Source organism: Macrobrachium nipponense, chromosome 22 (assembly GCF_015104395.2).
Source record: "Macrobrachium nipponense isolate FS-2020 chromosome 22, ASM1510439v2, whole genome shotgun sequence".
Taxonomy (NCBI): Eukaryota; Metazoa; Arthropoda; class Malacostraca; order Decapoda; family Palaemonidae; genus Macrobrachium; species Macrobrachium nipponense.
Genome location: NC_087213.1, coordinates 52,366,120 through 52,389,437, shown reverse-complemented (window position 1 = coordinate 52,389,437; position 23,318 = coordinate 52,366,120). Strand labels below are relative to the sequence as shown.

The 23,318-nt window shown below is 46.7% G+C and overlaps 1 long non-coding RNA gene across 1 annotated transcript in view; it reads left to right on the top strand.

Annotated features, from left to right (window-relative positions):
* The first annotated feature begins 1,070 nt into the window (after positions 1 to 1,070).
* LOC135198638 (uncharacterized) overlaps positions 1,071 to 23,318 on the top strand; it is a 124,256-nt gene continuing 102,008 nt past the window's right edge. Inside the window, exon 1 of the long non-coding RNA XR_010310851.1 lies at positions 1,071 to 1,182. This is a non-coding gene — a long non-coding RNA (uncharacterized LOC135198638). The remainder of the gene's footprint in view (positions 1,183 to 23,318) is intronic.

Genomic DNA, 23,318 nt, shown 5'->3' with positions numbered 1-23,318 from the left:
ACTCAAGAAAACCCCACTAAAAATTTTCATACTTGGTTTTTTTAATAGTTTTATTACAAAAAGTGCATTTTATGATGAAATTCATCAAAAAAACCAGGAATTTGAGGATGTTTATCATAGAAAAATACCGCGAATGCGCGAATTTTCTGCGAATAATGCAGGGAAAAGTTCCCGAGAGAAATCCGTGAATGTGTGAGTCCGCGAATCTGGAGAACGCGAATACGGGGGTCCACTGTATTAAATAGTCTTAGCATTGGTGCAATAGTGAATATCTATTTTCAGATGTGAAATTTATGTAAAACTTGAATATACTGGGACTTGTTACCAGTGTTGAAGGGTTTTTAATTGCTACCTGGAGTTTACTCATTTGGTTAATTAACTTTGTATCCTAGAAACTTTATTTAGAAAAGTATTTTGATCCTTTTTAAGTTGTAATTACTGTCTTGGGGTGGTATGATATCTGTATTATGTCTTGTGTAACTGGTTAGGTATGTAAGGTTGTGTTACTTGCAGTGCAGCACCCTGTAGAAAAGTAGTGCTGTCAGTGCACCTCACGTGGTACACTATAGACATTAATTAACTTCTTTGCTGCAGTCTCCCTCCGACCCCAAACTGCAACTTCTTTCATTCCTTTTGCAGTGTACCTCTGTTCATATTGTCTCCCATCTGACTTTCCACCCTCTCCTAACATTTGTTTCATAGTGCAGCAGACATACGCATGAAAATGTTCGTGCCTTCTGATGGCTCATGACTGTGTTACATGAGAACCAGATTATATTTCCCATTGTTTCAAATATCTCCATGGATTAGCAACCATGAAACTATTCACATTTCTATGTCTGTAGGAGGATTAGCATAACAAAATACAAAATGGGAGGAGGAGGATAATTTGACTTAATCTCAGATTAGGCCAGTGAAGTGTCATCATCATGTGTCAGATGTGAGGTTTTGGGTATAGTTACCATTGCTTTGAGGAAGTAGCAGGTTAGGCCTACTGGTATCATGAGTCAATAGATTGCTCTAGATTTTTACCAAAAGAAATTAGTTTTTATCAGATGTGTGAACTTTTGCAGGGGTGGCCAGCCAAGGTTGCAAAACTAGGTCCAATGTTCGGCAGAGCCCACGTAATAAGCTCAGTCTCCCCACAGAGAGGCAGTTTCAGCATGCTTGAGTGATAACCAGGTAATGTCTGCAATCACTGTTTCTTTTGTTAACCAAGAATTACTTCCAGGGTATATTGTTGATGTTTGCCTCTGTTGTCATTATGTGGGTAACTGGACACTGAATCTCCTCAAGAGTAACATGAAATAATTTAGCATTCTGATTAATTTATATTGTATACTATGTACCACATTCTGTCTACCAAGTGGTTATTTTTCAGTCCTGTGCAGAATTTGTATGAGGTTTCTGTCCGACCATCACTGAGAGTGATGGATGCTTCCAAGTTAAGAGTTTCAATGTCTTCAAGTGCCAGACTCATTTGGAGTTTTTTTGACATTACTCTTGTTTTTATTATCTTTTGTTTTCATCTGTTTGTACTGTACATACTTTATATTACTTTATTCATGGATTTGTTGTTACTTTGAGACAGAAGGATGTTTTACTGGTACTACATCCATTACTTAATTTAGGGTTGTTTTGTACCAGTTATTGTTGGCATGACAGTTACCAGCTGACAGCTACTATCTGGTTTGTTGTGTAATCTTGATTTGATGTGTCTTTCTATTTCTCAATGTCCTACTGTTTCCATTTCCGCTGTTTTTCCTACCTTCAGCCTTTGAGATATGTGTAGGCAATGTGGTATTATGTCATCTTTTTTTTGTCTAGAGAGATGGCATTGAGTTCCATTCTTGATATTGTTGTACGAACTTGAACTGTGCACCTATCCAGGAGTTTCTCGTCACAATATAACATAATTCATCCTCCCCAGAAAGGTGTGATCAGCAGGAGGTATTGCTCTGTGGGAGGAACCCTGCACTCAGGACTGAAATAAGTACTTCTGTGCTCATTCTGTCTATTTATCTTGCATTCATGGAATATGCTTCTCATATCTTCTTTTTTATTCTGCAGTGCTGAAGTGGGTTTGTTAACCATCTATATGTCATTCCATCAGACTAAAGAATGAAAGTCATGAGTATTTATATCCCCATCCCAAGATGGAGACATATTAGTACACAACTTTTTTAAGCTCCTCATCATGAATGTCAACCAAGCTTTTTCCAAATTCTCCTTTTTTCAGTGTCAACTTTGAATAAAGCCAGCATATGTTGGTTGTCATTTCTCAATTGTTATAGTGTCAGTATATGTGATTTGGTAGTCATCAGTCTCATACATTTTGAATTGAAGAGTAAAAAGTGGGCAAGGTATGTGTTCCTACCAAGATACTAATTGTTGCCATGTATAAGTCTGTTTGTTTGGTCATGCCTATATGGACAATTGTATTGTCGATTTTGAGGTGATTTGAGGTTCCAATTTCTATATTAGGGGATGGGGGATCTCCCAAACTTCGGGGTAGTAGCTAAGTATAGTTAGAGCCGAGGAGACCAAGGTTTCATGACTTGTGAACAGTACACCTGAATTTTTATACATTTAACTTACCTGTCAGATATATACTTAGCTATTTGACTCCGTCGTCCGACAGAAATTCGAATTTCGCGCACACGCTACCTGTAGGTCAGGTGATCTACTTACCTGCCGCTGGGTGGCAGGACTAGGAACCATCCCCATGTTCTATCATATTTTTTCTGTCGGCCATACTGGCAACATCGTTGTGGGTATCTCCGGCTGGATTCGTATTTTGCATCGCAATTGATCTTCGTTTGGACTTCTCGGTGACGTATTTGCATTGATTGTACTGGCATACGCGATTGTGGACCATTTTTGGAATTTGATTTGGATTGTTCAACATGATGTCTGATTCTGGAAATGTGGTGAGAATGTGTGTGAATGTGGGTTGTAAAGTTAGGATGCCGAAGGCATCGATTGATCCTCATACTATTTGCAGGAAATGCAGGATGTATGAATGTCTTTTGGTAATACTTGTAATGAATGCAAGGATTTGAGTGAGGAAGAATGGAAATCTCTAACCTCATACGTGAAGAAGTTAGAAAGAAACAGGGTGAGGAGGTCTTCTTCCAAACCTTTATCTAGTTCTAGCGGGGTTATTAGTAATATTATACCCTCTTCTCCTTTTACTCGCCCCATTCTAATGTACCTGCTCCTTTATTAGAACACACAGATTCGGCATCTGAGATAGCGAATCTTAAAGCCGCCCCTTCGGAAAATGGAAACCAAAATGGCGGCCTATGAAGGTAAGCAGTGTGATTATAGTGCTGTGGATAGTGATATAAGTGTCCCCAGTGCAGTGGAGGGGGCGTCTGATTGTCTTCACAACGCTCCCAGGCCTAGACCTCTTTCAAGCTCCCAAGCCCAGAGGAGAAGGAATGTCGAAAGCCGTAAGGAGGTTGTGGAGGATCCCCAACAGTCAGACGTCCCTTCGGCATTTTCTGTATCGCCACAGAATGCCAGAGAACGTTACAGAAAAAGCGTTCTGCGTGAGTGTTTCTCCTCCTCGGAGAATTCCTCACCTAAAAGAGGGTGGAGATCGGCGGATCTTTCTCGCCCCCTTAAAGACGTTTGGATGAACCCAGATTACTTCTAGTCCTGAGCGTTTTCAAGAGGAGGACCTTCCAGTAATTAAACAACCGAGGGTAGACAATAATGAAGAGACTAAAAGAATCCTTCGCACTATGCAGGATTCCATCACTTCTCTTGTGGGAGTTCTGTATAAAGACCCTCCCAGAAGGAAAGACGATTTTCCTGCCTATTAGAAGTCTAGGCTATCGAGGGTTCAGACTCGCCATAGTATTTTGTCTTCCTCTGATTTGGAATCGGATTCATCAGCCTTGCATAGGCCGAGCAGGATCCGTTCTCCTGTCAAACGCAGGCACGAGACGCCAGACAAGAGCGTCGAGTTAGCGAGACGTGAAACGTCAGCCAGGCGCGAGCGTCAAGATAGGCGCGTCACGTCAACCAGAAGCAGGACGGCCTCCAGGAGCGAGGCTCCAGGCAAGAGCCAGGACGCTACGAGGCGCGAGACGTCTACAAAAAGCAGGACACCTCTCAGGAGAGAGTCGTCAGGCAAGCGTCAGGACGCTCCAAAGCGGTTGACGCCAGCCAGAAGCATGACGCCTCCCAGGAGCGAGGCGCGAGGCAAGAGCCAGGGACGCTTCGAGGCGCGAGACGTCAACAAGAAGCAGGACACCTCTCAGGAGAGAGTCGTCAGGCAAGCGCGAGGACGCTCCTAAGCGGTTGACCGCCAGCAAGAAGCAGGACGCCTCCACGGGAGCGGCTTCTCCTGATAGAGAATCGGTCAGGAAAGAGCGATCTCCTTCTAACCTGGAACTAGAAGAGATTTCTGAGGAAGAAGTTTCAACTAACGAGGGACTTTCCAATTATAAAGTTTTAGCCTCGTTACTTCTAGAGGAGTTTGCGGATTCTCTTAGTCCTGCAGCTCCTCCTTTGCCGAGATCTCTGTTTTCGAGCACAAAAACCCCGAAATCCTCGGCTTTCTTAAAGATGAAACCGGCGATCTCAATGAAGAAAGCCCTCCAGTCTTTAGATTCGTGGCTTTTATCTAAAAAGGAAACTTTGAGAACGGTTTATTGCTCTCCTCCCTCCAAACTGACGGGGAAAAGAGGCATTTGGTATAAGACAGAAGAGGCGATGGGATTGATGCTCCCTTCGTCGGCAGATTCAGATTTCTCGAGTCTTGTAGAGTCTGTGAGAAGACAGTCTCTCAATTCAGCAAAGGCGTCATGGAGTATGTCGGAATTAGATCAGCACCTTAAGGGAATTTTTCACGTCTTAGAGGTGTTCAACTTCTTGGATTGGTCTCTTGGGGTGCTGGCTAAGAAGACGAGTGAGCCAGATTTTCTAGATTAAGAAACTTTGCACAGTGTCCTATCTTGCATGGATAAGGCTGTGCAAGATGGTTCTGGTGAGTTAGCGGCTCTTTTTGGATCTGGAATGTTAAAGAAAAGATCTCTTTACAGTTTCCTTTCTGCGAAAGGAGTTTCCCCTTCTCAGAGGTCCGCTCTATTATTCGCACCTCGGTCAGAAACATCTGTTTCCTTCATCTTTAGTGAAGGATGTTGCGAGATCCTTGTCGGAAAAGGCTACGCAGGACCTTCTTGTACAATCTACAAAGAAAAGTAGACCTGCAGTTAAGACTCAGAAGAAGGTGGCTCGGACTCCAGTGGTGCCCTTTCGTGGAGCCCCTTCAACCTCGATCAACTTCGGAGAGAAGACCCTTCGACAAGCGAGGGAGGTCTTCCTTCCGCTCTTTTAAAAAGAGCAAATAGCAGCCATGTCCTCCAAGCACAGGTAGGGGCCAGACTTCAATACTTTCTGGATGCCTGGTCCGTAAGAGAAGCAGATCCCTGGACTCTGTCTGTCCTACAGAAGGGGTACATCATTCCCTTCGTAGACAGACCTCCTTTGGCAACATCTCCAAAGGAATTGTCGACGAGTTACAAGGACCCTGGACTGAACGAGAGACTACTTCAGACGGTGGTGTCGATGAGGGACAAGAATGCAATAGAGCTAGTGCAAGATCCTTTCTCCCCGGGGTTTTACAACCGCCTTTTCTTGGTTCCAAAGGCTTCGGGGGGATGGAGACCCGTCCTAGATGTAAGCGTCCTGAACAGGTACGTGGAGAAAAAGAAGTTCTCCATGGAGACTTCAGCTTCAGTTCTGTCTTCCCTACGTCAGGGAGATTGGATGGTATCCCTGGACCTTCAGGATGCTTACTTTCATGTTCCGATTCACCCATCGTCAAGAAAATATCTAAGATTTGTTGTTCAAGGACAAATCTTCCAATTCAGGGCCTTGTGCTTCGGCCTATCGACCGCCCCTCAGGTATTTACGTATCTGATGCGGAACGTGGCCCAAATGGCTTCATTTAGAAGGGATACACATCTCAATGTATCTCGACGATTGGCTAATCCGGGCCAGTCAGAGAAACGGTGTTTGGAGGACTACAGTCTACTTTGAACCTAGCAAAGACGTTAGGATTACTCGTGAACCTCGAGAAATCGCAGATGATCCCAGTCAGAACTTAGTCTATTTGGGGATTCGGATGGATTCTCGGGGTTTTCGGGCTTTTCCGTCCAAGGAAAGGATTGCTCGGGGATTACAAAAAATCTCGAGCTTCCTAGAGAAAGAACGGAGTTCAGTGAGGGAGTGGTTAAGTCTTCTGGGAACCCTTTCCTCACTAGAACAGTTCATTTCGCTAGGAAGACTCCACCTTCGCCCTCTTCAATTCTTCTTAAGAAGAATTTGGAGTTGGAAGAACGGACAGCTTTCGGACACTTTCAGTATTCCTCTGGAAGTAAAGAATCATCTGAAAGTGGTGGATTTTTCCCTTAGAAAAGAACGAGGGCTTGTCTCTAGGAAGTTCGGAACCCAAGATGTCTCTAGAAGTCGGAACCCAAACCTAATCTTGTTCTCAGACGCTTCAGAGAAGGGATGGGGAGCGACTCTAGGGACAAAAGAAATATCAGGCCAATGGAGGAAGGATCAGCTAGACTGGCATATAAACTCCAAAGAACTGTATGCCGTTCTTCTAGCTCTAAAAGCCTTCGAGACACAGGTGTTAGGTCAAGTGGTACAGGTCAACTCGGACAACACCACAGCGTTGGCCTATATCAAGAAACAAGGGGGAACTCACTCTCTTTCTCTGTTCCATATAACAAAAGAGCTGTTGTATTGGGCAAAAGAAAAAGTGACTCTTCTCACAAGATTCGTGAAAGGAGAGAAAAGAACATCAAGCAGACAGGCTAAGCAGTTAAACCAAGTTCTCCCCACAGAATGGACCCTTCACATTCAGGTGTGTCAAGCTCTGTGGTCCCTGTGGGGCAGTCCACATATAGACCTATTCGCCACCTACCTATCCAGAAGGATAGAGAACTTTTGCTCCTTAGTGGAAGACCCGAGAGCGATAGCGGTGGACGCCATGCTACTGGACTGGTCAGGCCTAGATGCCTACGCCTTTCCCCCCTTCAAAATGTTAGGAGTGGTGTTAAGAAAGTTTGCGGCATCAAGAGGGACGAGACTAATACTCATCGCTCCCTTTTGGCCGTCTCAAGATTGGTTCACAGAGGTACAGGAATGGGCAGTGGACTTCCCAAGATCTCTTCCACACAGGAGAGATCTTCTCAAACACCCCATTTCGAGAGGTACCATCAAAACAAAACCTCCCCGCTCTCGCTCTGACTGCCTTTCGACTATCGAAAGACTTGTCAGAGCGAGAGGCTTTTCAAGCAAAGCTTCAAAAGCAATTGCTAGAGCCCGGAGATCTTCAACTATTCGGGTCTACCAATCAAAATGGGATGTATTTAGAAGATGGTGTAAGAAGAATAAACTGTCCTCTTCCGATACCTCTGTGACCAACATAGCTGATTTCTTGATTTTCCTTTGGGAAGAATCAAAAATTATCAGTTTCTCTACCATTAAAGGTTATCGAAGTATGCTTTCGGCCGTATTTCGAAACAGAGGTTTGAGAATTGCAGAAGATAAAGACCTCCACGATCTTATTAGATCTTTTGAAACCTCAAAAACCTTTTCTCCTCGCACTCCGAACTGGAACCTAGATGTAGTTTTGAGATTTCTATCATCTAGTAGATTTGAACCTCCTCTCAACGCGTCGTTTAGAGATCTAACGAGAAAATGTATTTTCTTGTTGTCGTTAGCGACTGCGAAGAGAATTAGTGAAATACACGCTCTAGATTCTCGAGTAGGATTTAAGAGTGATGCGGCAATTTGTTCTTTCCAGACTCTGTTTCTGGCCAAGAACGGAAGAACCCCTCTAAACCCTGGCCAAAGAGTTTTGAAGTTAAAGGACTTTCAAATCTAGTAGGAGAGGAATTAGAAAGATCTTTATGTCCGGTTAGAGCTTTGAAGTTCTATTTAAAGAAGAAGAATGAACTAAACGGATGTAAACAAAGCCTGTGGTGCGCAGTTAGGGATCCTAGTAGACCCATGTCAAAAAATGCATTAGCATTCTTTGTGAGGAGCATTATTACGGATGCTCATAATGACTGCACTGAAGACTCTTTCAGGACTCTCCGAGTGAAGGACTCATGAGGTTAGAGCGGTAGCCACTTCATTAGCATTTCAGAAGAACATGTCTTTAAAAGACATTGTGGATGCGACTTACTGGAGGTGTAATTCAGTGTTCGCATCGCACTATCTCAAGGACGTTAAAGTAACATATGAAAAGTGTTTCTCTCTGGGTCCTTTTGTATCAGCCGATACAGTGCTGGGGCTGGGAGCACATAACGATCCTTAGAAAAATTTGTTTTCATACAATCAACTTACCTGTCAGATATATACATAGCTAAGACTCCGTCGTCCCCGACAGAAATTCAAATTCGCGCCACTCGCTACAGGTAGGTCAGGTGATCTACCGGCCTGCCCACCTGGGTGGCAGGACTAGGAACCATCCCCGTTTTCTATCATATTTTCTCTGTCGCCGGTGGTATCAACATTGTTGTTATTACCTCCTGACTTGGATTCTTTTTTCAACATTTGATCAAGTTTTTTTTCGACTTTTGGTGACGTATTTGGATCGTGGTTTTGGCATTCGCTACTGTGGACTGTTTTTTGGTTTTAATAACTCTTTTGGATTTTTCTCAGGATGTCTGATTCTAATGTGAGTGTGAGAATGTGTGAATGTAGGCTGCAGGGTGAGGATACCGAAAGCTTCGGTTGATCCCTCACACGTATGCCGTAAATGTAGGGGGGTGCAGTGTTCTGCTACTAACACTTGTAAGGAATGCGAGAGTTTGAATGCAGAAGAATGAAGACTTTGACTTCTTATTTGAAGAAGTTAGAGAGGGTAGAGTTAGAAGACTGAAAGGTGTGAATTCAAGGCCTATTGAGCCTTTAAATAATTCTACCCTACTTCTGGAGAATCGCCCTATAAAATCTCATTCTCAGAGTGTCTTTTCGGATTCGGCATCGGAAATCGCCAATCTGAAAGCGACGATTCGAGACATGAAGTCCAAGATGGCGGACTCGAAAGGTAAGGCTAGTGATAGTGAAAATTTTAGTGAAGTGAGCCCTATCAGTGTTGTGGAGGGGGCGTTTGATCGTCCCTGCGGCGCTCCCATGCCTAGACCTCTTCCAAGCTCACATGCCCAGAGGAAGAAAGTCGAAAGCCTTCTTTAAGGAGGTCGTGGGGAATCCCCAACGGTCAGACGTCCCTTCAGCTAGCTTTGCTTTCATGGCAGCCAGCTCAAGGGCGCTACAGGAAAAGCGTCCTTCGCGAGTGTTTCTCGTCCTCTCCCTCTCCCTCACCTAAACGAGGGTGGAAGGAGTCGACCTTATCGAGACCGCTGAAGCGTCATATGAAGCAAGACAATTGATTTCTAGCCCAGAGCGCTTCTCGGGATGACGCCCGTCTGCTATTAAAGAAGGCGAAGGTGGCGTCAACGTCCCAACCTGACGCTTATGAGGAAGTACCCCATCATGCTTCTCCCCGAGTGATGACGAAGGGCGTCAGGCGCTAGACGTAGGAGAAGCGTCAAGGAAGATCATTATGGCGGTGCAAGAACAACTATCATCTCTTGTGGGAGTTTTAGCGCCCGTCGGAAGGACGTGACGCTTCCTATTAAGAAGTCTCGTCCTCTCGCACCTGCTCGGAAGACGTCTTTTTAGAAGTGAAGCGTCAAATCAAGAGGATCTTAGACGTGACGCTCCGTCCAAGATTGTGACGCCGAGTAGGAAGCCCTTAGAAAGCGAAGCGTCTTCCGGACGCGAAGCGTCTTCTAAACGTCAACAAGAGACGTCATACATGACGCTCGGAGAGCGGGAAGCGTCATACATGACGTCTTCTAAAGCGCGAGAGAAGCCGCAGGTTGTGACGGCTTCCAAGTCGATCAGAATGGGAAAAGGAAAGACTTTCATTCCCTTAGCCCCTCTCCGATCAGGAGTTTGTCTCCCCCAGAAGAGGAACATTCTGAAAGGAGAACAGAAACTCAGGATTATCACGAGTTCGAACGAAACTCGGAGGATGACGATCTTGGAAGAGAGGGCTTGTCCAACTATAAGGTGTTGACAACCATGCTTCTGGAGGAATACGGAGACGAGTTGACTCCGGCTGCTCCTCCTTCTCCGCGCGCTCTTTTCGAGTGCGAAGGCGAAGAAGACTTCGTCTTTTCTGAAGATGAAGCCCACCATCTCGATGAAGCGGGCTTTACACGCCTTAGACGCCTGGATGAAGTCGAAAGAAAGACTTAACCAGGACAGTATTTTGCATGCCTCCAGCAGGTTTTTAGCTGGGAAAAGAGCATATGGTACAAGACGGGGGGAGGATATGGGTATCGCTCTCCCTTCTACTACAGAGGCAGACTTTTCAACGTTAGTTGACGCTTCAAGGCGTCCTAGTCTTATTCTGCCCGCATAACTTGGAGTATTTCGGAACTCGGATCATCTCCTCAAGGGGGACTTTTCCATGTATTGGAAGTATTCAACTTCTTAGATTGGTCCCTTGGGGTGATGTCCAAGAAAGCTCACGATTCGCAGGGAATCGAACCTGAAGCCCTGTTATGCATTTTGTCGTGCATCGACAAAGCAGTACAGGATGGATCTTTGGAAGTCTCTGCATTATTTGGAGCAGGTCTTTTGAAGAAAAGGACAGTGTATGGCGCCTTCTTAACAAAGGCAGTCTCGCATGCGCAGAGGGCAAGCTCGCTATATGCTCCTCTTTCGGACTATTTGTTTCCTTCTAAGTTAGTGAAGGACGTAGCTCACTCTTTAACTGAGAAGGCGACACGGATCTTCTGACGCAGTCAGCTAGGAAGAAGAAACCTGCTTTAGTGTCGGACAAGAAAGAACCTAGCACTTCTAGGCAGCCCTTTCGAGGTGGTCCGATCTCCAGACCTCCCGCAAGAAGGAAGGCTCCAGAGAGAAGAGGTCCCGGTCCGCCTTTCGTCCCTTTAAAAAGGGCAAATGAAACATTTCTCCTCCAAACACCAGTAGGTGCCAGGCTCCTGGAATTCGTGGAAGCCTGGACACTGATAGACGCAGACGCGTCTTCACTAAAGATCTAAGGAAGGGATATCGTATCCCTTTCCTGAATACTCCGCCCCTAACGTCTATACCAAGGGAACTATCAGCCAAGTACAAGGATCCTGTGCTGAGGGATACTCTTCGATCAATGGTGGAACAAATTGACAAGAGTGCAGTAGAACTAGTACTGGATCAAAACTCCCGGGGTTTTACAATCGCCTTTTTTCTAGTGGCGAAAAGCCTCGGGAGGCTGGAGACCAGTACTAGACGTCAGCGCTCTGAACAAATTTGTTCAGAAGGAGAAGTTCTCCATGGAGACTTCTGCTTCAGTCCTAGCGTCATTACGACAAGGAGATTGGATGGTGTCTCTAGATCTCCAAGACGCCTACTTTCCACGTCCCGATCCACCCTTCATCGAAGAAGTACCTCCGTTTCATGACGGGGGGAAGGATCTTTCAGTTCAGAGCCTTGTGTTTCGGCCTGTCCACCAGCTCCTCAGGTCTTCACAAGCCTGATGAGGAATGTGGCGAGATTTCTTCATCTCAAAGGAGTGAATGTCTCGATGTACCTAGACGACTGGCTCATCAGGGCCAGATCGGAGAGACAGTGTTTGGAGGACCTAAAGTTAACTCTAGATTTGACCAAGGCTTTGGGTTGCTTGTGAACCTCGAGAAGTCTCAGATGACCCCCAGACAAGACCTAGTCTATCTGGGGATTCGGATGGATTCTCGGGGTTTTCGAGTTTTCCTTCGCAAGAGAGAACCGAAAAAGGTTTGAGGATAATCTCTCTCTTCTTAGAGAAACAGCAAACGTCAGTGAGGGAATGGTTGAGCCTTCTGGGGACGCTTTCCTCGCTGTAACAATTCTTCCTCTCGGAAGACTTCATATCCGTCCACTTCAATTCTTCCTCAAGAAGTCTTGGAGCTGGAAAACGGACAACTGTCGGACGTTTTCCCCATTCCAGTGGAGGTAAAGGCACACCTACAGTGGTGGTTGCTGCCTCTGGAAGAGAACAAAGGGGTCTCTCTAAGATCAAAGAACCCAGACCTAGTGTTGTTCTCCGACGCGTCGGAGACGGGTTGGGGAGCGACATTAGGCTCGGAGGAAGTGTCAGGCACCTGGGAACCAGCACAGGTGTCCTGGCACATAAATTGCAAAGAGCTCTTCGCCGTTCACATGGCTTTGAAGAGCCTAGAACCTCTGGTGAGAGACAGGTAGTACAAGTAAACGTGGACAACACCACCGCACTTGCCTACATTCGGAAACAGGGAGGACTCACTCCTCCTCGTTCCTTTACGAACTCACGAGGGACCTATTACTTTGGACGTCTCACAGGAACTCTCCCTGCTGACAATGGTTCGTACAGGGAGTAAGGAATGTGAGGGCGGACAGGCTCAGCAGGAGGAACCAGGTCCTTCATACAGAATGGACTCTGCACGAGGAAGTATGTCGCGATCTCTGGTCTCTGTGGGGAACTCCTCACGTGGATCTATTCGCAACATACATTTCAAAAAGGCTCCCAGTGTTTTGCTCGGTCGTGGAAGACCCAAGAGCAATTATGGTAGACGCCTTCCTGCTAAACTGGTCTCGAGTGGACGTGTACGCTTTTCCCCCATTCAAAATCCTGGGGTTAGTATTGAAAAAGTTTGTGGCGTCAAAAGAGACGAGGATGACTTTAATAGCCCCCTTTTGGCCGGCCCAGGAATGGTTCACGGAGGTGGTAGAGTGGATCGTAGACTTTCCAAGATCCCTACCAGGAAGGACGGATCTTCTCAAACAACCACACTTCAAGAGGTACCATCAAAACCTCCCCGCTCTCGCTCTGACTGCCTTTCGACTATCGAAAGACTTGTCAGAGCGAGAGGCTTTTCTCGCGAAGTGGCAAGCGCGATCGCGAGAGCTCGCAGAACCTCCACTTCGAAAGTATACCAGTCGAAGTGGAGGTCTTTAGAAGGTGGTGTAGAGCCAAGAAGTTGTCCCTCCTCCTCTACCTCTATAGCGGAAATTGCTGATTTCTTGCTATTCCTGAGAGTAAAATCGCATCTAGCCGTATCCACAATAAAGGGATACAGGAGTATGCTCTCGGCTGTATTCAGGAACAGAGGTTAGATCTGGCAAATAACAAAGATCTCCACGTCTCATAAGATCTTTTGAGACGTCAAAGTCTAAAGAGCCAGTACCTCCGAACTGGAATTTGGGACGTAGTCCTCAAATACTGTCTTCGGATAGATTTGAACCTCCTCATCAGGCCTCATTTAGAGACGTACGAACTAGAAAATGCCTATTTCTTTTATCGTTAGCAACGGCAAAAAGAATTAGTGAGTTACAAGCTCTGCAGGATAAAGTAGGTTCAAGGAAGACTCGCGATTTGCTCGTTTTAAAACTCTGTTTTTTAGCGAAAAACGAGAATCCCACGAATCCCTGGCCTAGGTCATTCGAAATCAAAGGAATGTCTAGTCTCGTAGGCAGAGAAGCAGAGAGGTCTATGCCCTGTTAGAGCTCTGAAGTTCTATCTTCAGAGGAAACGTCAGTTGGGAGGCTCTAGACAAGGTCTTTGGTGCGCGGTCAAAGACCCCACAAAGACTGATGTCAAAGAACGCTCTAGCGTTCTTTGTAAGGAACGTCATTACGGACGCTCACAAGGTCTGTCCGGACGAACAATTACAACTTCTGAGAGTAAAAGCTCATGAAGTACGAGCGGTTGCGACGTCTCTCTCGTTTTATAAGAATATGTCACTTCAAAACATATTAGCTACGACATATTGGAGATGCAACTCGGTATTTGCATCTCATTACTTGAAAAGACGTGCGTGTGACGTATGAGAAGTGCTTTTCTCTAGGTCCTATCGTATCGGCAGATACGATTCTTGGGTACGGGAGCCGACACCAATCCTTAGAATGTATATACTGTTCTTCTGTTTGGATATGGTCGAGAATCTCTTCGAACAATGGAGGATTCAGGCTCGCACGGGCGGCCGTCTATGTTGTTCATAAGAGAATTCTCGTCATATCCAATTAGTAGAGTATAATTTTTTTTTTTTTTGAAAAATTATGTATGTGTGCGTAGTGGTTTTTGAGTTACGGTTGTGTTACGAGTTCGGGGGGTAACTCGTAACAAATCCTTAGTTCTAACACATGGTTAGGATCAGGTGGTCGGGATTGGTTGTGTGCTCCTTCATAAGGTGTATTGTCATATAAGTGGATCAGCACCCATTGACAAAGTCCTTTTAGGCTCTGCTGAGTAAGTGGGTAAGACCCCATCGGCAGACCCACAAGAACTCTTGGCCATAGATCACATATCTCGCTAAAGTTTTCTTGAGGTGATGCAGACTACTGGGCAAACACCCACCAAGTTCTACCACCTATCAGGTAGGAACCAAGGTTTTATTTATACCTACAACATATGTTGTTTACCTGTCTATTCCATTTAGTAGCTGTCTCTTACCCTCCACCGAAGGGTGCCAATCAGCTATGTATATATCTGACAGGTAAGTTGATTGTATGAAAATGATATTGTTATGTTACAATAAAGTTTCATACATACTTACCTGGCAGATATATAACAATTAAGGCCCACCCAGCCTCCCCGCAGGAGACAGGTGGAAGAGAGAAAATATGATAGAAAACGGGGATGGTTCCTAGTCCTCCGACCACAGGGCAGGCCGGTAGATCACCTGACCTACCTGTAGCGAGTGGCGCGAAATTTGAATTTCTGTCGGGGACGACGGAGGTCTTAGCTATGTATATATCTGCCAGGTAAGTATGTATGAAACTTTATTGTAACATAACAATATCATATTTGTTCAAAAAATTTTTTTTGATAGTACATAGATCTACCTTGTGAGACGAGTTGTTGGTTTTTTCTGCTGATTAGTATGCTTGCTGGCGCACGGACGTCCGGAGCTTGGATCAGTGGGGGGAATCAGAGACGTCTTACTGACTAGATTGTACAAACATTTTTTTTAAATTTTATTTTTATTTTTGTACTTTACTGTACGAATGTTTGTGTTTCGAGTTTGTGGTCGTTTGCAAGAGGTTAGGGGATATAACTTCTGGCAATCTTAGAACTAACATGGATAGGTTGAGGTGATCGGGATCGATGTTGTGCTCCTTGTATAAGGTCTTGTCAAGTAAGTGGATAAGCACCCATTGACGTAGTCCTTCCAGGATCTACCAAGTAAGTGGGTAAGAACCCCTTTGGCAGAACACAAGAACTCTTAGCCATAGATCAATATCTCGCTGAGGCTCTTGAGACTGTCTAGACTCCTGGATTGTATTCATGAAGTCTTCAGTCTAAACAGGTAGGAACCAAGGTTTTATTTATTTATTACCTACAACGATAGTTGTGATTCCTGTTTGATTCTATATTTAGCTGTCTCTTTCCCACCTCCAATGGTGTGAATCAGCTAAGTATATATCTGACAGGTAAGTTAAATGTATAAAAATGATATTGTTATGATACAATAAAGTTTTATACATACTTACCTGGCAGATATATACAAAATTATACCCACCCTACCTCCCCTCAGGAGACAGGCGGTATAGAAAAAATATGATAGAACATGGGGATGGTTCCTAGTCCTGCCACCCAGCGGCAGGGTAAGTAGATCACCTGACCTACAGGTAGCGTGTGCGCGAAATTCGAATTTCTGTCGGACGACGGAGTCAAATAGCTAAGTATATATCTGCCAGGTAAGTATGTATAAAACTTTATTGTATCATAACAATATCATTTTGACAGCTGTTGTAAGAGATTGATAATTAAATTTCCAGACCAGATGGCTTCAAATACTGTGTAATGTTTAGGTGTCATGCCGAGCAATTTTCTCTTCACTAGTTGTGTTGCTAGAACATTTCATTCTGGTGTGATGGGGTTGCAAGAGTCTTTAAAGCCATATGACACAATTTGGAACAAGAAAAAAAGTGTGAGAGAGAAGAATTGCAAGCTAATGGCATGCAGGTGACATATCGCATCCAATGAATGGATACCAGCTCTAGTCATAAAATCTCAGGCTGCCTGGAATTCCAGTTAGCTTGGCGAAACAACTGATATGGGATTTTTTCCATTTGATAATGGGAGTTCTTGGCACATTCTAGTTGGTAGATTTGGCCTTCATGAGGACATGAGTGGGAAGGTGACGCAAGACATGGTGTGGACTTCTGAGTTGGGCAAGACTAATTGCATTCAGGTCACATTAAAGTCTGCAGGTTGTCATACTTCGAAAGAACCCAACTACTGTCTGTATGCAGGAAGCATTTTCCATCCCTCATCCCAATGCTGAGCAACAAGAGGGAGATGATGATGATGCTCATTCTAACTGGATGATGAGTCTGGGGAATAAAAATCATTCTTTGAGGGACAAGACAGAAGTAGGACGGCAGAGCCTGAGCTGACCCAGGTGTAGATGTAGAGGAGATAATGTCAACAGTCTCATTAGTTCAAAGAGTTTCTTGAGGAACCTTTTCCTCTCAACGTTAGATTCTGAAGGCAAATTGGATATGCTGGACTGTTCAGATGATATTAAGTAGTTTATAAAAGTTTGTTTTATGAATAGAACTTACCTGGCAGTTATAAATATATAGCATAAATATATAGCTATAGCCTCTGTCGGTCCGGCAGATTTTTCAAAACTCGCGGCAACCGCCGAGTGGTAGTTTGTTCGGTTAGGTATTAACTTAACCCTTACAGGGTGGTACTTGGAATCATTCCTGTTTTCTGTTCCTCAGATCATCTCTGCTGGTTGGACTGACAACATCGTTGCTAGTCCGCCGTCGGGTTTTTCGCTCGCTTCCCTGTGTCGCTGTATTTTCGACTGATAATTGGTGACGTATACTGTGGATTGGCAATCGCTTTCAAGATTTTGGATGAAAAGAAATGGATAGAGATGAAATGCTATGTGCGTAGATTAGAATTGGATAAAGTAAGGAGGGCTTCTAAATCTAAATCTAGGTCTGTGAGTGATGTTAGCCTAGACCTTTCTTATAACCCCTCAACTCCTTTAGAAGTAGAACCTTCTCCTGAGGTAGTAGCCCCTGCTCCTTCTACAGGACCTGTAGCTACTTTGGATGACCCTCAGTATGTCAGGATGGCGGCTGAGATGAAGGTAAGAGTGCAGGTGAAATTAGTGATAGTGCTTGTGAAAGTGCAGTGGAGGTGGCGACTGATCGATCCTGTCACGCCCCTAGGTCTAGACCTCTACCAAGCTCCCAGGACCAAGGGAGAAGGTACGTCGACGACCGCAAGGGGGTGAGGAGGAACGTATTCCTTGGTCAGCCGTCTCTTTCAAGCCAGGTCTATTGATATCAGATGGCCTAGTTGATGCGGGAGGCGGTTTGTCCCGGAGTGTTAGTGTCTCTTCCGAGGCTCCTTGCCAAGAACGGCCATGATGGGCAGCCGCCCACGGGAAAAGGCGTGTCGGACGTGTTTAGTGTCTTCTCCGAGCCCCTCTCCAAGACGCAGATGGCAGTATGAGGAGTCGAGGCCGACCAAGAGAAGGTGGATGCAGCAAGCTGACCAGACCCGTACTCGCTCTCTCCTTTCGAGTAACTGGAGTAGCCCGGAACCTTTTCCTTCCGACGATGATTGGAACGCCTCTGCAGCAAAAAAGTCAAGACCTAGAACAGATGATTCTCCGCAGGACGCATGGAGGGAGGAGAGATGTCCTCTTCCTTCAGGTTACGGAGAACTCTCGAGAGATCCTTCTCCTGCTACCAGCATGGCTCGGCAGCCATCTCCTTCGGAACTTCAAGACCCAGCACCGGATGCGAAATCTTTCATGACGTATGCAAGACAACTGGTTTCTTTAGTGCAAGCTTTTAGCCGCCCTCCCCCCCAGTCGGGCAGACGTAAGGACAAGTTACCAGTTAAGAGGTCAAGGAAAGAAACTCCTGCAGAGGTTTCTTCAGTTGGTAAGAAGGAACGGAGTTCCTCTCCCTTTCGTGACTACAGACAGCACCGTTCTCGCGATGAGAGGAAGAAGACGTCACACTTCGCCAAGGGAACCACCCCTCTCTCGGCACCGCGAAGTTCCTGGCACCATTCAGGGTTCTTCTCCCGACTCTCGGCACCGCGATACATCAAGCTCTCGTCGCCTCGCCTCTCCATCCTCTAGACGAAAGGAATTTTCTTCCTCTCGCCGATATAATGATTCCTTTGCTCGACACGACAACACATTCAGTTCTCCACGCCGTGAAGACATCAACTCTCGTTCCTGACAGACCAGCACTCGACAAGACGGTTCCAGCACTCGACGACAGGACGCATACAGCTCTCGATGTCAGGACGCATCCAACTCTACGTCAGGACACATCCAGCTCTCGACGTCAGGACGCAACCAGCTCTCAGCATCAGGATGCTCCGCTCCGGCATCAGGACCATCCACTCTCCGCCAATCAGGAACGCATTCCCAGCCCTCACGTCAGGAGGCATTCAAGCTCCTCAACGCAGGATGCATCCAGCTCTCTAACATCAGGACGCATCCAGCCTCGCTCGACGCAGAGCATGCATCCGGCTCCCTACATCAGGACGCATCCAGCGCTCGTCGCAAGGACGCATCAGTGCTCGACTCCAAGACTTGCCAGCTCTCGGCTCCAGGACGCATTCGTCTCCCGACGTCAGGACGCATCCAGTTCTCAACGCCAGGACGCATCCGGCGATCGGCTTCTTTCCCCTGACGCAGGTGTACAGCAAGAAGAGAGTGATACTTGTGCACACCGGATGGAACATAATTTGGTTGCACAAGAGACCTCCAACTTAGTTCCTTCAACTCAAAGGGAGACTAAGGAGTTGGAAGGAATTCTTGAATTAGAGGATATTGCGGAGATAAACCTGCTAATGCGGCTGCCGATTATAAGGTTCTCTCTCGCTCCCTCCCTGAGCGGTATGGAGAGGAGTTTAAACCGGCTGCTCCTCGTTCTCCTCAGTCACAGTTCATCAGGAAGAAATCGAAGAAACAGTCAGCTTTCATTAAGATGAAGCTGTCGATTTCGGCAAAGAAGGCTCTAGTAAGGATCAATGACTGGCTTGAAGAACGTAGACAGGCAGTGAAGTCCACGTTTTCGTTTCCACCAGCTAGGCTTGCCTCTAAGGCGGGCATGTGGTATGAGACTGGAGAGGCTCATAGCCTGGGAGTACCTGCCTCCTCCCAGGGGGACTTCTCCGGAATAGTAGACTCATCTAGGAGACATGCCCTCAATTCTGCCAAAGTGATGTGGTCTATGACGGAGCTAGACCACCTCATCAAAGGAATTTTTAGGTCTTTCGAGGTGTTCAGCTTCTTAGACTGGGCTCTTGGTGCTCTGGCCAGGAAAGCAGAACCCATACAAGCCACATCTGTTATACTCCTTCATGACCAAAGCGATTACAGTCGCACAGAAGGCAGAACTCCTATACGCCCCTCTCTCGGAACATCTTTTTCCTGAGTCCCTGGTCAGGGACATTACCCATTCTCTAACGCAGAAGGCTACACAAGATTTTCTGACGCGCTCCGCAAGGAAGGGTCTACCGGGGAATACGTCCGCTTCGAAGAAGGAGGAGAAGAAGGTTCTGCAGCCCCTTCGAGGTAGAGCTCCAACTAGGGCGGACTTCAGAGGAAGAAGGCAGGAGACGGGCAGTAGAGCGAACAGGAGGACGTTCAGAGCCCGTGCTAAGAAATGAGACACAAGTCCTCCAGACAGCAGTAGGAGCAAGGCTGTCACACTTTTGGCAGGCCTGGAAGGAAAGAGGGGTGGACGTCTGCTCCCTATCAGTCATCGGATGCCTGGTCCCTATCAGTCATCAGGGAGGGGTACAAGATCCCTCTCATGAGAAAGCGGCCACTTGCAAGAACACCGAGAGCCTTAGTGGCTCAATACTCGGACGCTGTGAAACAAGGGGCACTCCTGGATCTAGTAGACCAGATGCTGGAGAAGGGAGCGATAGAACCTGTACTGGAACTAGAATCCCCAGGGTTCTACAATTGCCTGTTTCTAGTGCCCAAGGCCTCGGGTGGATGGAGACCCGTTCTGGATGTCAGCGCACTGAACGCCTTTGCAGAAAAGACCAAGTTTACCATGGAGACGACTCAGTCGGTGCTGCAGCGGGTCCGTCCAGGGGACTGGATGGTGTCTCTGGACTTGCATGGACGCTTACTTTCATATCCCCATCCACCCGACTTCAAGGAAGTTCCTAAGATTTTTGTAGTCCCAGAAACAGGTGCTTCCAGTTCAAGGCCCTTTGTTTCGGCCTCAGCACGGCCCCTCAAGTTTTTACCAGAGTAATGGCAAACGTGGCGGGATGGCTTCATCAAGAGGGGATAAGATTATCCCTATACTTCGACGACTGGTTGATAAGGTCCCAGTCGAAGAACAGGTGTCTGGAGGACTTGCACAAAACGTTTCTGATGACCCAGGAGCTGGGTCTCATCATCAACAAGGAGAAGCCCCAGATCGAGCCGAGTCAGACGATTCTTTATTTGGGGATAGTTCTGGACTCGGCTCTTTTTCGGGCTTTTCCCTCCCAAGAAAGGCAGAACAGGTGCCTCGAGAAGGTGCAGGAATTCCTGGGGAGAGAGAAGTGCTTGGCGAGGGATTGGATGAGTTTGCTGGGCACCTTCTCCTCGCTCGAGCAGTTTGTCTCCCTGGGAAGGTTGCATCTCAGACCTCTGCAACACTTCCTTTCAAGAGTCTGGGACAGGAAGAATCAGGAGGACTCCTTTTCCTTTCCCATTCCAGCAGAGATCAAGAGACATCTGAGTTGGTGGCTGGATCCGTTGAAGTTAGGGGAAGGAATCTCCCTGCTCAGGAAGAACCCAAGCCTAGTGTTGTTCTCAGACGCTTCGGAGTCAGGATGGGGAGCAACACTGGGGAGCAGGGAGGTCTCAGGCTCTAGGGAAGGGGAACAGAATGAATGGCACATCAACAGGAAAGAGTTGATGGCCATTCTGTTAGGATTGAAAGCCTTCAAGGTCTCTGTCTCGGGGAGAGTAGTAGAAGTCAATTCAGACAACACCACGGCCCTGGCTTACATAAAAAAGCAAGGAGGGATCTGGGACTCATTCTCTGTCCCTGTACGAAACAGCAAGAGAGCTCCTTCTGTGGGCAAAGGAGAATGGCATAGAGCTTTTAACAAGATTTGTGCAGGGACAGAAGAATGTAAGATCAGACATGCTCAGCAGGAAAGGGCAAGTTCTGCCCACAGAATGGACCCTCAACCTTCAATTTCATACAATCAACTTACCTGTCAGATATATACATAGCTAAGACTCCGTTGTCCCCGACAGAAATTCAAATTTCGCGCCACTCGCTACAGGTAGGTCAGGTGATCTACCGGCCTGCCCTGGGTGGCAGGACTAGGAACCATTCCCGTTTTCTATCATATTTTCTCTGTCGCCGGTGGTATCAACATTGTTATTACTACCTCCTGACTGGAATTTGCTTTTCAAGGCAATTGATCATCTTTATTGGACTTTTTGGTGACGTACCTGGATCGTTGTTTTGGCATTCGCTACCGTGGACTGGATTTAGACTTGCTTTTGATTTTTCTTCAAGAATGCCTGATTCTAGTGGTTGTGTGAGTGTGTGTGTGAATGTAGGCTGCAAGGTGAGGATACCGAAGGCTTCGGTTGACTGTTCTTTGACTAACACCTGTCATGATTGTGAGAGGTTGAATGTTGAGGAATGGAAGACTCTAACTTCTTATTTGAAGAAGTTAGAAAGGGATAGAGTGAGAAGGGCTGCATCTAAGAGTGCAGGTAGTACAAGGCCTATTGAGCCTATTAACGATTTTAACTCTTCTTTAAACTATGCATATGATTCTAATTCTGTATCAGGGCCCTCACAAGCTATGCATTCAGATTCGGCCTCAGAAATCGCTGACCTGAAAGCTACACTTTACAGGATGAAATTCAAAATGGCTGCCATGAAAGGTAAGGATTGTAATAGTGACATATTTAGTGAAGTGAGTGCCCCCAGTGTTGTGGAGGGGGCGTCTGACCGTCTCTTCGACGCTCCCAGGCCCAGACCTCTTTCAAGCTCCCAAGCCCAGAGGAGAAGAAAAGTCGAAAGCCTTACGGAGGTTGTGGAGAATTCCCCCCGTCAGGCGTCCCTTCAGCAGGCTCTGTAGCTCGACAGATGCTCAGGACCGCTATAGAAAAAGCGTCCTCCGAGAGTGCTTCTCTTCATCCGCTTCTCCCTCACCTAAACGAGGGTGGAAGGATTCGGACCTTTCCAGGCCCCTGAAAAGGCACTGGAAAGAACCTGTATTTGATTCAAGCCCTGAACGCTTTTCTGAAGAAGCGCCTTCCTCGATCAAGAAGGCTAAGAGGGTTTTGACGTCTCTTGGCTTTGACAAAACTCCTTCGAGGTCTCCCTCTCCCGTTGAAGAGGACGCTGGAGAGGCTTCCAAGAGGATTCTTTTAGCTGTCCAAGAACAGTTATCCGCCTTGGTAGGAGTTCTTTTGAAGGATCCTCCTCGTAGGAAGGACGTGAGGCTTCCTGTCAAGAAGTCTCTTCTTCCTTTTCCCGCCAGGAGTGAGGCTCCTGTGGGACGTGAGGCGTCTTCTAGGTGTGAGATGTCTCCTGATAGCGAGTCGTACGCCAAATATGAAGCGCGAGGTGCCAGCCAAGCGCGAGTTTTCTTCCAGACGAGAAGCGTCTTATAGGATTGAAGCGCCAGACAAGCGCGAGCAGCCTAACAGGCGCGAGGATTTAGCCAGACGTGAGACGTCTGCCAAGCGAGCAGCGTTAGCCAAGTGCGAGGCGCCAGCCAAGCGCGAGGATTCAGCCAGGCGCGAGGCGCCAGACAAGCGTCATCCAAGCAGGGATGAAGCGCCAGAGAGGCGCGAGGCGCCAGCCAAGCGCGAGGAGCCAACCAGGCGCGAGACGTCTGCTTTGATTCATAGGGGCTCCGTACACGCTCTTAGCCCCTCTCCAATTAGGAGTTTGTCTCCCGCAGAGAGAGAGATTGGGGAGGAAGACCCAGACTTGAAGTTGAATTCTCCTTCTGATCCTTTCATGGAAGAGGACTCAGAAGACGAGACTCACGGCAGAGAAGGGCTGTCTAACTACAAGGTTTTGACAGCTCTTCTTCTTCAGGAATACGGAGATTCCTTGACTCCTGCCGCTCCTCCTTCTCCACGCTCCCTTTTTTCGTGCTCCAAGACGCCAAAGGCTTCGTCTTTTTTGAAGATGAGGCCAACGATTTCAATGAAGAGAGCTCTTCAGTCTCTGGATAGCTGGATGCTAACCAAGAAGGAGTTGGTTAGAAC